Source organism: Balaenoptera ricei, chromosome 5 (genome assembly GCF_028023285.1).
Source record: "Balaenoptera ricei isolate mBalRic1 chromosome 5, mBalRic1.hap2, whole genome shotgun sequence".
In the NCBI taxonomy this organism is placed as follows: domain Eukaryota; kingdom Metazoa; phylum Chordata; class Mammalia; order Artiodactyla; family Balaenopteridae; genus Balaenoptera; species Balaenoptera ricei.
This window is the reverse complement of record NC_082643.1, coordinates 80,170,880-80,186,236: the sequence shown is the minus strand read 5'-3', so window position 1 is coordinate 80,186,236 and position 15,357 is coordinate 80,170,880. Positions and strand designations below refer to the sequence as shown.

The 15,357-nt window shown below is 40.3% G+C and overlaps 1 protein-coding gene across 1 annotated transcript in view; it reads left to right on the top strand.

Annotated features, from left to right (window-relative positions):
- The window catches only part of NWD2 (NACHT and WD repeat domain containing 2), a 189,567-nt gene that overhangs the window by 102,359 nt on the left and 71,851 nt on the right, over positions 1 to 15,357 (top strand). The gene's annotated exons all lie outside the window — the stretch shown is intronic.

Below are 15,357 nucleotides of genomic sequence, written 5' to 3'. Positions count from 1 at the left end.
TTTATTGATACACTGAACCTAGCATTTAAATATAAGTTTTTAATATTTATTTGCATGTCCATCTATATTCAACTCCACATAAGATGTAAAGTACATAAAGTATCTATACTATTTTTAGTATGTGGATAAATTATTCATTTATCCACCAACTACTTACTGAATGCTATTCTGTGCCGGGGCTGCTCTTAGTGCTGGGGCAAGTTGACCCATATGAAATGGTCATTTTTTTAGGCCAAGTTCTTATGATTTAATGTTAGAATTGAACCAAAAGGTAAGACTTTCTACCCCCATGGAGCTTGTGTCGTTATGTGGGGCTAAGAGAGGGCAGGCAAAAATCAAAGAAATAAGTAAAATAAACAATAATCAGATGGTGACAAGAGCTGTGGAGGAAAATACAAAAAGGAAGGAGGAAAGGGAAGAGCAGTGAGGGGAGAGACCTCTTATTTTCCATAGAGTAGGTGGAGAAGGTCTCCCGGATAAGGTGACTAAGGAGGGGAGACGGGAGGAGGGACAGGGAAGAACCAACTGGATATTCCAGCTCAGAGCTTTCCAGGGAGAGGAGTGGGGAACATGCTGGGCACGTTTAGGGAACAGGAAGCAGGCGGGTGTGCCTCAAGCAGTGTGAGCAGAAGGGGAGAGTGTGGGAGTGGAGGCCACAGCATGGGGTTTGCCATCTTGAAGTTGGCTATAAAGATTTTACTTGCACTTTGACATGAGAAGCCAGAGTGCGTTGAGCAGAGGACTGAAGAGATCTGACTCATTTTAAAGCCTACAACTGCTGGTGGTCAGACAGAGGGCAGAGCATGAAGAAACCCATTAGAAAGCTAATGCAATATGCAAAACAAGAAGAATACATGGTTGGAGGAGGGTTGAAGAATGGACATCTAAAAACAGTGTCTTGTGGTCTAAACAGACTGCAGCAAGTCCTGAAAGCCATACAGATATACAAAGAGCTAGTAGTGGAAGAGGAATTAAGACTTTTTCCCTGAGTCTGAGGATAGAACTAGGCCAGTGGGTGGAAATTACAAGGAGACAGATTTTTGCTCCAGGTGAAGGCGATAGAGGCTATAGCTTCCTCTCAGGTTTTGGGGTCACAGATCCCTGGGTCTGACTGACATGTCACAGCTGTGGGACACTGGAGGAACTTCTTTACTATTCTAAGTCTTGGCTTCCCTCTATAAAATGGAGATAATAGTTACTTGCCTCCTGGGGTCTTTCTGGGGATGAAATGAATTTACAGGACACTTTTATAGTATCTCACATATAGTAATCCACAAAAGTGTTACTTATTTGTTGTTGTAATCATTATTTCTCAAAACTGTCTAAATTATGGGTGATGCACTCATTACAAAGTTGTCATCAAACTAGAGAATACAAATCACTCTGGCAGAGGTGCTGTAGGAGAGATTCAAACATTGGAAGACAAGTTAGACCGGATTCCATCATGCTTAGAAAGCCAGATTTAGGAAGCATAAGAGCTATGTGTATGCCCTGGGGCATCTCTGTTGCTGTGATCTCCATAGCTTTATACTGATCCAGCCTCAGAAATTCAGGAATGAGAGAGACATTCTCCTTTTATCACCCTGTAGAGTGTCATACCCAAACTAAAATTAGTCATGGCCATTAATCCCTATAATTTGCTGGTAGCGGAATGAATAAAGAATTTCCAAGTTCATGCAGGCTCTGAGAGTAAAGGTTAACTGATTGATACAACATCAGTAACAACTTCACTGAGCTTAAACAAATCATTTATCCCTCCTTCTCTGTTACACGTTGAAACTCAAGGCAACCACGATAAAACCCTGTGGACAGAGTCGGGATTATTCACCCCAGTGATCCTAAATCACGGAAGGTTTATTTCACTGCTTATAGGAGAAAGTACGCCTCTCATGGCCTGTCCTGTTGTAACTACGGTAACAGCGGGCATATGTGTGTCGCTTTTGAGCTCTGGTTTCCTTGCCCACTGCTCCCTTGTGACAGTTCTACAAGTCATGATGACCCCCTGGGCTGCAAAGCATGGCATATTACTTCCCCTAATGCTGAAGTGTTTGGCAAGAAAATTCACCATTGCTGAATGAAAAAAATGTTTTTATATCTTCAAAGCCTTCACAGATATTAGCCCTTACGTTAGTTACAAATTCATTACCAAACAAAGCTTTCATTTTAAGTACCCAGGTGATCAAAGTCCAAAGGGAAACATAAGCGTTGTATGCACATGGCTCTTTTCAACTTCATTTCCTAAAAGTTGTCCTTTGAGATATGGCCTGAGGTCCTAGAGACACACAGGCTGTGCCTGCTAATCCCAGACAATTCTTTGTACGCATGCTTTTGGTCAAAAGGATAGAGTGATAGAGTAAGGTACCTGGACACGTGTCCAGTTTCACTCTCAGGATTAACTTGGGAGATGTATCACATGGAAATACATCATCTCTACTGAGGAAGAATAGCATTTGTAGACGTGTGTTTAGAGGAAGCCTCAGACAGTGGGAAAAACACAGAATTTTTAGTTCACAACTGGAGTTAGAGCCCTAGTTCTGACAAGGCAGCTCACTGACCTCACCACGCCTTAATTCTCACATCCATAAAATGGGAAAAAAATAACAGTAAACTAAATGTTTAAAAAATATCAAAGGTTTGTTGTGGAAACCAAATGTGATGATGTATGTGAGAGTTTTTTATAAACTATAAAGGGCTACACAACCATTACTTATTATTAAATTGTGATTTCAGTTATTTTCAAATGAGAACAAAATGTTTTTATTCATACTGGGCATTTATGTGACATTGGAAAATTTTCCCTTTGAGAATGTTGATGATAGCCTCAATGTAGAAAGTGTTAAGTCTTGATTCAGACAGCCAAATATTAAAGGGATTTTTAGTTCATTCATTCATTCATTTATGGCTGCATTGGGTCTTCGTTGCTGCACGCGGGCTTTCTCTAGTTGCAGAGAGCAGCGGCTACTCTTTTGTTGCAGTGTGCAGGCTTCTCATTGCAGTGGCTTCTCTTGTTGCAGAGCATGGGCTCTAGGCACGCGGGCTTCAGTAGTTGTGGCACATGGGCTTAGTTGCTCCACGGCATGTGGGATCTTCCCGGACCAGGGCTTGAACCCGTATCCCCTGCATTGGCAGGCGGATTCTTAACCAGTGCGCCACCAGGGAAGCCCTGGGTTCATTCTTAACATTGTAAAATGTAGAGCATATACATTAATTTTCTGAAATTTACTTAGTAAGACCTTACTCTGCTCCCAAGGAGGGTTTTTGACCAGGATTGCAGTAAACAGGGAGACAGCTCACAGTTGAGTCCAAACTCACTATCTGTTTCTCCTTTTAAGTGCAGAGAATTGCCTCAGCCTTCGCAAAGTGTGGAAACTTTAGCAGAATCTTTCCCCCACCAGTTTGTCCCACCCACTTAGTTCATAAAAAATCCTTCTGAAGGGGAGAAGAATATTGCCTGTTGGAGAGAGAAGAGTCCATGTACATGCTACCTATCCCATCCCCATTTCTCTTCACAGTGTGCATTTATGGGGAGAGGGGAATTTTCTTCTTGTCATTCCTCCATATTTGGAGTACCCACAGAGAATTGCTTGGGGAGTTTGGGCATTGACTCTGGACCTTGAGCAAAGGCCCATCTCTTGGCAGAAGTTGATAAAAGCAAGTGCTCTGCTGGCTTGAAGAACTGGAGTTTGAAAAGCTTAGATAACTTTAGTGAAGCTGCCCCCAAATGTGTGGGTGCTCTGGGGGGTGCAGACAGCATCTCATTACATTCCCTCAATCCACAGTCTGGATGATGTGAAGATTTACTGAGGAAAAGGTATCGGCAGGTTACTCTAAGTGAGCCAGGCCAGGCCCATGCATCCAGTAAAAAGACTGCCAGTTAGAGACAGGTAAGAGGAGATTCCATGACTTCACATTCAGAGTCAGGACAAAGAGAATACTGTCTGTGGTATTGTTTTGTTCATTGCTTTGTCAGTTGCTAGGAGTCTCAAGAAGCCAAAGACCATGTAGCATTCTCATTGGGGCTACCAGATTGCACAGATATAATATGTTGGCATTGGAGAGAGAAACAGCCAAGGCCAAAAGAATGGGACTATTGCCATCATAGATGCTGAAGCAGCCTTCCCACCTGGCCCCCAGCATACACGCACACTGCCATCAGTGGCACGGGACTGAGAAAGAACAGGCCATGCTCTTGCCTACCACAGGCAGCTCTGGGCAGGCACTCTTAAAACCAGTATGCACAAAGGGAGAAGATGGAAGCTCAGAGGGCTAGACTTTTAAAGCAGAAACATGAAAACTTAAGGAGTTAGACTGCAAAATCTATTATTCAGCAAGTTTAAGTTTTTCCACTAGCCAGAAGAGTAAAGACAAAGCCAGAGCTGTTATTGGTAAAAATTAAACCATTCCATATTTGAGTGACATCACTGAGTGACAGTAGTGAACTAAACCTACAGGATATAGATCAGCTCATCATCACCTTCACAGTTAAATTATGCCCACTTGACGGTTCAAGTTTAGTTTCTTACTTTAAATAATTTTAAGAAAATCATACTGTGAGAGTTCTTAAATCATTGAATTTGAAGAAAATTAGGGTTTTTACAAAAGTTCAGCTTTGGAAAATAGTTCATTTTATCCACATTTCAACTTATGATTGACTTACCATTTTAGGTACACTAAATAAAATACACATGAAAAATTAAAACAAGTGCTTAGTTTGTACTTTAGCAACATGTACAGGGTTTTTTTGATTTAGTTCTCAAATTTATAAGTACAGATTTACTAAAAAATAGTACTAAAATGGGAACAGATTTAAACTAGAAAATCATCTAAATTAAAGAATCTAGAGATTTTTTAAAGTCCTTTTTAAAAAAACATTTAAATAAAAATCTACAACCTCAGATTTTCTAGATATATTTTGCTTGCACGATCAAGAATTCTTTACATATAAAATTAAGCTTGTCCAGTTTAAATCAGCTAGACATCATAGTTCTAAGATAGGTTCCATTAATAACTTGGTTCCAATAGACGTTCCAATAATAAATCACTTGATCACCACCAAAAAAAGTTAGAATGGGCAAACATTAAAAAATATTGTTTAAAAAAAAAAGCTAGTTATCTCACTGGTAGCAGCCAAGAGAGCCATTTAGTTAATTGTTGCTAATATAGAAAATGTTTCCACAATAAATTTTTATTAATACATAAGCTATTTTCATAGTTTAACTACTTCACAGCTTATGTAAAACGGCACATTTTTTGTGGTAAAAGAATTATGGAGAAAAGAAAGTAAACTGGAGAGCAGTTAACCTCCTTATAACTTAATTGGTAAGAAAAATGTTCACTTAAAACTAGGACTGTAACAACCTAAAGAGCTAGTAGAGCTATGGAGACAAAAATGATTAAAATTTCCAGAGAGGAGTCCTTCCTGGGTGAGCTGGTTTTACAGACAGAGGTATCCCAAAAGCATCGGCAGTTGTCATCATGAGACATTTGCTGGGCATTGGGCAACATGGATGATGGAGAGCTGGGATGAAAAAGCAAAGTAAGTCTTTTGGTATTTAGGAGACAAAGTCCACTGGAACCTAAGAGGAGTAGTCAAAATTCTTGCCATTGAAACATTTTAGTGCAAAGAAAACAATCAAACGATAATAACCTAGTTGCACCCAGTTCAAATACTGAATGGACTGACATGATTAGCTTCTGAGTCTAACATAGGAAAATGAACCACTAAATAAAAGCTCTTTTAAATACAATGCCCAGAATACAATGAAAATTACAAGACATGCAAAGAATCAAGAAAATATGATTAATAAAAGAGAAAAAGTAGACAATAGAAGTCAACCCCCCAGATGAACAAGATGATGGAATGGGCAATCAAAAACTGTTAAAAATATGTCAATGAAAATAAAAGGTAGAGGAATGAGAAGATAATTTCAACAAAGAAATGAAATCTATAAAAAAATTGATTTTAGAACTAAAAGACAGAAGATCTAAAATTAAAAACTCATTTGATATACATGTGGAATCTGAAAAAATTGGTATAGATGATCTTATTTACAAAGCAAAAATAGAGACAGACTTAGAGAACAAACGTATGGATGCCAAGGGGGAAAAGGGGTTACACCTCCCTTTGCTTCAGATGAAACTAGAGCTTCATCACATCATGAAAAATGATCAGTTATGACCCTAAATCATCAGAAAAGAATAAATGATTTTTAGAGTTCTCTATTGAGAAAGATTTGCATCAAAATAGTTAAAGTCTAGCAAACTTGAGTTCTTCAGAATGACTCGTTAAATCCCAGATCTCTAGATAGTGGAGGTGAAACTCTCTGCTCCTTCCACACAAACCTCTGGTTTGTAGACATGAAAACCAAATGTATGGATACCAAGGTGGAATGGGGGGGTGGGTGGGATGAATTGGGAGATTGGAATCGACATATATACACTATTGATACTATGTATAAAATAGATAACTAATGAGAACCTACTGTATTGCACAGGGAACTCTACTCAATGCTCTGTGGTGACCTAAATGGGAAGGAAATCCAAAAAAAGAGGGGATATATGTATATGTATAGCTGATTCAATTTGCTGTACAGTAGAAACTAACACAACATTGTAAAGCAACCATACTCCAATAAAAAATTTTTTAAAAACTCATTTGATAGGCTTAATAGGAGACTGAACATAAGACTGGATTAGTGAACTCAAAAAGAAGTCAATAGAAAATATCCAAACTGAAGCATAGATTTTAAAAAAATAGGAAAAACAGAATGGAGCAGAAGAGACATGTGAACCACAGTCAGTCTCTCATAAGTGTAACTGGAGTCCCAGAAAGAGATAGAGAAAGAGGATGGGAAAAGAAGTAACAAGTGAGAATTTTCCAAAACTGTTTAAAGACATCAACCCACACAGATTCAAAAGCTCAGTAAACTGTGAGCAAGAAAATTGCATCTGAGTACATTATAGTAAACTGCTGGAAAAAAAAAAAAAAGAAAAAAATTAAAATCCATCAAAAGGAAAAAAATCATTACCTACAGAAAAACTGAACTTTCAGTTGATTTTTAATAGAGAACTCTGGAAATCAAAAGACAATGGAAAGTCCCAAAGACTGGACACAAGATGGCAGAGTAAAAGGACCTCCTCTCATGAGCACACCAAAATCACAACTAACTGCTGAACAACTATTAATAAAAAAAGACTGGAATCTACCAAAAAAGATATTCTACATCCAAAGACATAAAGAAGAAACCATGACCTGGTAGGAGGGGCGCACTCATGTTATAATCAAGTCCTGTACCACCCTGGGGGGGGCAACCCACAAACTGGAGAATAATTACATCACACAATTTTTCGCACAGGAGTGAGAACTCCGAGGCCCAGGCCAGACTCCTCAGCCTAGGGGTCTGGCATTAGGAAGAGGAGCCGCCAGAGCATTTGGCTTTGAAGGCTAGCAGGGCTTGATTGCAGGAGCTCCACAGGACTGGGGGAAACAGAGACTCCACTCTTGGAGGGTACACACAAGGTCTCACATGCATCGGGACCCAGGACAAAAGCAGTAACTCTGTAGGAGCTTGGGCCAGACCTACCTGCTGGCCTTGGAGAGTCTCCTGGGGAGGTAGGGTGTGGCTATGGCTCTCTCTGGGGTCATAAAAGCTGGTGGCAGACACAGCGGGGACCTACGTGAACTCTGGCTGGAGGCAGACATTTTGGGTCCTTGGCACTGAGACCTGGCCCCACTCAACAGCCTGTAAGCTCCAGTGCTGGGATGCCTCAGGCCAAAACAACCAACAGGGCAGGAACACAGCCCCACCCATCAGCAGACAGACTGCCTAAAGACTTCCTGAGCCCACAACCACCTCTAGACATGCCCCTTGACACAGCCTTACTCACCAGAGTGCCAAGACCCAGCTCCACCCACCAGTGGGTAGGCACCACCACCCCTGCCCCTGGCCAGGAAGCCTTCACAAGCCTCTAGACCAGCCTCATTCACCAGGGGCAGACACCAGAAGCAAGAAAACTACAGTCCTGCAGAACTGAGTCCACAAACACAGAACAGAACCTACCTGGTCTCTGGCCCTAGGGTGACAAGAGAGGAGTGTACTGCTGGGACACATACAACATCCCCTACAGAGGGTCACTTCTCCAAGGTTGAGAAACGTAACTAAGCTACTACATACATAAAGGTACAAATAGAAATTTAAACAAAATGAGATGGCAAAGGAATATGTTCCAGACGAAAGAATAAGATAAAACCCCAGAAGAACAACTAAGTGAAGTGGAGATAGACAATCTACCTGAGAAAGAGTTCAGAGTAGGGATCGTAAAGATGATCCAAGAACTCAGGAAAAGAATGGATGCACGGAGTGAGGAGTTACAAAAGTTTTTAGCAAAGAGTTAGAAAATATAAAGAATAACCAAACAAACTTAAAGAATACAGTAACTGAAATGAAAAATACACTAGAGAGAATCAATAGCAGAATAAATGAGGCAGAAGAACGAATCAGTGAGCTGGAAGACAAAGTGGTGGAAATCACTGCCATGGAACAGGATAAAGTAAAAAGAATGAAAAGAAATGAAGACAATTTAAGAGGCTTCTGAGACAACATCAAATGCACCAACGTTCACATTATAGGGGTCCCAGGAGAGAAGAAGAAGAGAAAGGGCCTGAGAAAATATTTGAAGAGATTATAGCTGAAAACTTCCTTGACATGGGAAAGGAAACAGTCGCCCAAGTCCAGGAAGCACAGAGTCTCATACAGGATTAACCCAGGAGGAACACACTGAGACACATAGTAATGAAATTGACAAAAATTAAAGACAGAGAAAATATTAAAACCAACAAGGGAAAAGCAACAAATAACAAACAAGGGAACCTCCATAAGACTATCAGCTGATTTTTCAGCAGAAACTCTGCAGGCCAGAAGGGAGTGGCATGATATATTTAAAGTGATGAAAGGGAAAAACCTACAACCAAGAATACTCTACCCAGCAAGGCTCTGGTTCAGATTTGACAGAGAAATCCAAAGTTTTACAGGCACGCCAAAGGTGAAAGAATTCACCAAACCAGCTTTACAACAAATGCTAAAGGAACTTCTCTAAGTGGAAAAGAAAAGGCCACAAATGGAAACAGGAAAATTATGAGGATGGGAAAGCTCACCAGTAAAGGCAAACATACAGTAAAGGTAGGAAACCATCCACATACAAATTTGATATCAAAATTAGTAATCATGAGAGGAGGAGAGTACAAATGCAGGATATTTGAAATGCATTTGAAATTAAGAGATCAGCAACTTAAAACAATCATGTATACATATAGACTGCTATATCAAAACCTCATGGTATCCACAAATGAAAACTCTATAATAGATATAAACACACAAAAAAACAAAAAGGAATCCAAACAACACTAAAGATAATCATCAAATTGCAAGAGAAGAGAACGTAAGAGGAAAGGAAGAAAACAGACCTACAAAAAACAAAGCCAAAACAAGTAACAAAATGGCAATAAGAACATACATATCAATAATTACCTTAAATGTAAATGAATTAAATGCTGCAACAAAAAGACATAGACTGGCTGAATGGGTACAAAAACAAGACCCATATATATGCTGTCTATAAGAGACCCACTTCAGATCTAGAGATGCATACAGACTGAAAGTGAGGAAATGGAAAAAAGGTATTCCATGCAAATGGAAATCAAAAGCAACCTGGAGTAGCAAGACTGATATCAGACAAAATAAATTTTAAAGTATTGTTTCAAGAGACAAGGAAGGACACTACATAATGATCAAGGGATCAATTCAAGAAGAGGATATAACAATTATAAATTTATATGCACCCAACACAGGAGCAACTCAATATATAAGACATATGCGAATGGACATAAAAGGAGAAACTGACAGTAAAACAATAATAGTGGGGGATTTTAACACCCCACTTATATCAATGGACAGAACATCCAGACAGAAAATCAATAAGGAAACATAGGGCTTAAATGACACATTAGACCATATGGACTTAATTGCTATTTATAGAGTGTTCCATCTGAAAGCAGTAGAATACACATTCTTTTCAAGTGCACATGGAACGTTTTCCAGAATAGATCACATGCTGGACCACAAAGCAAGTCTCGGTAAATTTAAGAAAACTGAAATCATATCAAGCATCTTTCTCAACACTATGAGATTAGAAATCAACTACAAGGAAATAAACTGTAAAAAACACAAACACATGGAGGCTGAACAATATGCTACTAATCAACCAATGTATCACGTAAGAAATCAAAGAGGAAATCAAAAAATACCTAGAGACAAATGACAATGAAAACATGATGATCCAAAACCTATGGGATGCAGCAAAATAAGTTCTAAAAGGGAAGTTTATAGTGATACAGGCTTACCCCAGGAAACGAGAAAAATCTCAAATAAACAACCTAACCCTACATCTAAGGCAACTAAAGAAAGAAGAACAAAGAAAACTCAAAGTTAGTAGAAGGAACGAAATCATAAAGATCAGAGCAGAAATAAATGAAATAGAACCTAAGAAAACAATAAAAAAGATCAATGGAACTAAAAGCTAGTTCTTTAAAAAGATAAACAAAATTGATAGACCTTTAGCCAGACTCATTAAGAAAAAAGAGTGCTCAAATCAATAAAATTAGAAATGGAAAAGGAGAAGTTACAACTGACACCTCAGAAATACAAAGGACCATAAAAGACTACTTCAGGCAACTATATGCCAATAAAATTGACAACACAGAGGAAATGGACAAATTCCTGGAAAAGTACAACCTTCCAAGACTGAACCAGGAAGAAATAGAAAATATGAACAGACCAATTACAAAAACTGAAATTAAATCAGTGATTTAAAAATTCCCAACAAACAAAAGTCCAGGACCTGATGGCTTCACAGGCAAATTCTATCAAACATTTAGAGAAGAGCTAACACCTATCCTTCTCAAACCCTTCCAAGAAATTGCAGAGGAAGGAACACTCCCAAGCTCATTCTACGAGGCCACCATCACCCTAATACCAAAACCAGACAAAGATATCACAAAAAAAGAAAATTACAGGCCAATATCACTGATGAACATAGACACAAAAATCCTCAACAAAATACTAGCAAACCGAATCCAACAATACATTAAAAGGATCATACACCATGAACAAGTGGGATTTATCCCAGGGATGCAAGGATTTGTCTGCAAACCAATTGGTCTGATACACCACATTAACAAATTGAAGAATAAAAAGCATATGATCATCTTAATAGATGCAGAAAAAAAACTTTTGATAAAATTCAACATACACTTCTGATAAAAACACTCGGTAAAGTGGGCATAGAGGGAAACTATCTCAACATAATAAAGGCCATATATGACAAACCCACAGCTGACATCATACACAACAGTGAAAAGCTGAAAGTATTTCCTCTAAGATCAGGAGCAAGACAAGGATGCCACTATCATTCAACATAGTTTTGGAAGTCCTAGCCACAGCAATCAGAGAAGAAAAAGAAATAAAAGTAAACCATATTGGAAAAGAAGAAGTAAAACTGTCACTGATTGCAGATGACATGATACTATACTTAGAAAATCCTAAAGATGCTACCAGAAAACTGTTAGAGTTCATCAATGAATTCAGTAAAGTTTCAGGATACAAAATTAATACTCAGATATCTATTGCATTTCTATTCACTAAACAATGAAAGATCAGAAAGAGAAATTAAGGAAACAATCCCATTTACAATCACATGAAAAAGAATAAAATACCTAGGAATAAACCTACCTAGGAGGCAAAAGACCTGTACTCCAAAAACTATAAGACACTGATGAAAGAAATTGAAGATGACACAAACAGATGGAAAGATATACCGTGTTCTTGAATTGGAAGAATCCATATTGTCAAAAAGACTGTACTACCCAAGGCAATCTACAGAGTCAGTGCAATTCCTGTCAGATTACCAGTGGCATTTTTCACAGAACTAGAACAAAAAAAATTTTAATTTGTATGGAAACACAAAAGACTATGAATAGCCAAAGCAATCTTGAGAAAGAAAAATGGAGCTGGAGGAATCAGGCTCCCTGACTTAATACTACAAAGCTGTAGTCATTAAAACAGTATGGTACTGGCACAAAAAAAGAAATATAGATCAACAGACACGGTAGAATGCCCAGAAATAAAGCCACACACCTATGGTCAATTAATCTGCGACAAAGGAAGCAAGAATATACAATGGAGAAAAGACAGCCTCTTCCATAAGTGGCACTGGGAAAATTGGATAGCTACATATAAAAGAATGAAATTAGAACACTCCCTAACACCATACACAAAAATAAACTCAAGATGGATTAAAAATCTAAATGTAAGACCAAATATTATAAAACTCCTAGGGGAAAACATAGGCAGAACACTCTTTGATATAAATTACACAAAAATCTTTTTGGATCCATCTCCTAGGGTAATGGAAATAAAAGCAAAAATAAACAAATGGGACCTAATCAAACTTAAAAGTTTTTACACAGCAAAAGAAACCATAAATGAAAAGACAACCTATGGAATGGGAGAAAATATTTGCAAATAATACAACTGACAAGGGATTAATTTCCAAAATATACAAACAGCTCATACAGCTCAATATCAAAAAAAAAAAACCAAACAACCCAATCAAAAAAATGGGCAGAAGATCTAAATAGACATTTCTCCAAAGACATACAAATGGCCAAAAGGCACATGAAAATATGCTCATCGTCACTAATTATTAGGGAAATGCAAATCAAAACTGTAATGAGGTACCACCTCACACCAGTCTGAATGGCTATCATCAAAAAGTCTGCAAATCATAAATGCTACAGAGGGTGTGGAAGAAAAAGGAACCCTCCTACACTGTTGGTGGGAATGTAAATTGGTACAGCCACTATGGAGAACAGTATGGAGGTTCCTTAAAAAACTAAAATTAGAGCTACCATATATGATCCTGCAATCCCACTCCTGGGCATATACCCGGAGAAAACCATAGTTAGAAAAGATACATGCATAGTACCCTCCTCACTGGCCATGAACCCCACTGGGCAAATACACAAGAAACTTCCCTCAGTGTTTTCACAGCGTCCCTGGGAGCAGAGATGTTAGGCCTGAGCACATTCATCAATATCTGTTAACAAAAAGGCAGATAAAAGGATTAGTGTAGTCTAACATGAAATTCTCAGTCTCTCTGTTCATGAAATACCAGCACACCATCCCCCGTGTCCCACAAACCTTTATAAGTGAGGAAAACAGTAAAAGGAGACACGTTCAGTCTTCCTGAATACCTGAAGGGCTGTTACTGGGAAAAGGGAATACACATACGGTGTACTGCTTTGAAAGCTCAAGCTACAGCCATGACATAGGTGTTTCAAAGAGAAAGATTTCAGGTCACCACAAAAGGACCTGCCTGATAACTGGAGTCATGTAAGCACTGGAATTCCCTGTGCAACTCCCAGGCCAGCTCAGCAGAGACAGTCAGAAATGAAATTAAAAAAAAAAAAAAAAAAGAAAAGATACATGCACCCCAATGTTCATTGCAGCACTATTTATAATAGCCAAGACATGGAAGCAACCTAAGTGTCCATCAACAGATAGATGAATGAATAAAGAAGACGTGGTACATGTATACAATGGAATATTACTCAGCCATAAAGAACAAAACAATGCCATTTACAGCAACATGGATGGACCTAGAGATTGTCATACTTAATGAAGTAAGTCAGACAGAGAAAGACAAATATCATATGATATCACTTATATGTGGAATCTAAAAAAATGGTACAACTATTGATGAGAAAGACAGAATCTAGCAGAAAAGAACTTCTACAAATAAAGATATAAAGAAGGAACCACAATGAGATGGGTACGTGCAGTATAGTGAAGACCCATACCTCAGACTGGGCAACCCACAAACAGGAGGTTAATTACAATTGCAGAGGTTCTCCCACAGGAGCAATGGGTCTGAGCCCCACATTGGCTCCCCATCCTGGGGGTCCTGCACCAGAAGATGAGCCCCTAGAACAATTGGCTTTGAAGGACAGTGGGGCTTACTTTTGGGAGACCTAGAGGGCTGTGGGAAATAGAGACTCCACTCTTAAAGGTTGTATACAAAAGCTCACATGCTCCAGGACGTGGGCAGAAGCAGTAATTTGAGAAAAGCCTGTGTCAGACCCACCTGCTGATCTTACAGAGTCTCCCGGAGAGGAGGAGGCAACTGAAGCTCACCCTGGGGACACAAACACTGGCAGCAGCCATTATTAGGAGCTCGTTCTACTACATGTTCACTGGTGCTGGCAAGTGCCATTTTGTAATCCTCCCTCTAGCTTATTAGCTTTAGGACTCAACCCCACCAGGCAGCCTGTAGGCATCAGAACTGGGATGTCTCAGGCCAAACAACGAGCTAGGTGGGGACACAGACCAGTAGGTAGGCTGCCTCAAAAATGCCTGAACTCACAGCTGCACTGCGACACAGGTCCTCCGCCAGAGGACCCAGGACCCAGCCAAATGCACCAGTGTGCATGCACTAGCCCTGGGACCAGCCTCACACACCACTGGGCAGGTACCAACCCTAGGAACACCTGGGATCTGACAGTGCCCACCAGCCCCAGGACCACTACAGCCAGCCATGGCAGGACCCAGCCCACTCACTAGCAGACCAGCTCAAGAACCCTCAGGGCCTTGCAGCCAGAGATCCCAAGAACAGACTCTGCCCAGTGAGCCAGCACTAGCCCTGGAACACCCTGGTCCTCAGACCCCCACACAAGCAGTCCAAACCAGCTCTGGGACCTCTGGGACCCCTGGGCCCTGCAGCCAGAGACCCCAGGATCCAACTCTGCCTGCTAGTGGGCTGTCACTAGCCCCAAGTCCCAACTGCACCCACCAGTGGGCAGGCAATAATAGCCCTGGGATTCCCTGGATCCCAACCCTGCTCACCATGGCTGGTCGCCATCACTAGGACCACCACAGCCTGCCTTGTCAAGATCCAACCAACATACCAGCAAGCTGGCACTATACCAGGGACCCCCACGGCTCTGGCTCTGACCACAACTCCAGCTCTGAGACACCTTGGGCCCTTCAGTAAGTGTCCTCAGCATCCAGCCCCACCTACCAGGGGGATGACATCAGCTTCAGGACCCCCAGGGCCCTGCAACCAGAGACGCTGGTTCACAGCTCCACCAACCAGTGAGCCAGCACTGGGAACCCCCACCCCAGTCCCTGGCCCTGCCCTCGGGCAGGCCAGCACCAGCTCTGAGTTACCATGGACTCCTCACAGCTAACCACCCTGGGATCCAGTAACACTCACCAGCAGACCAGCACAATCTTTGAGACACCC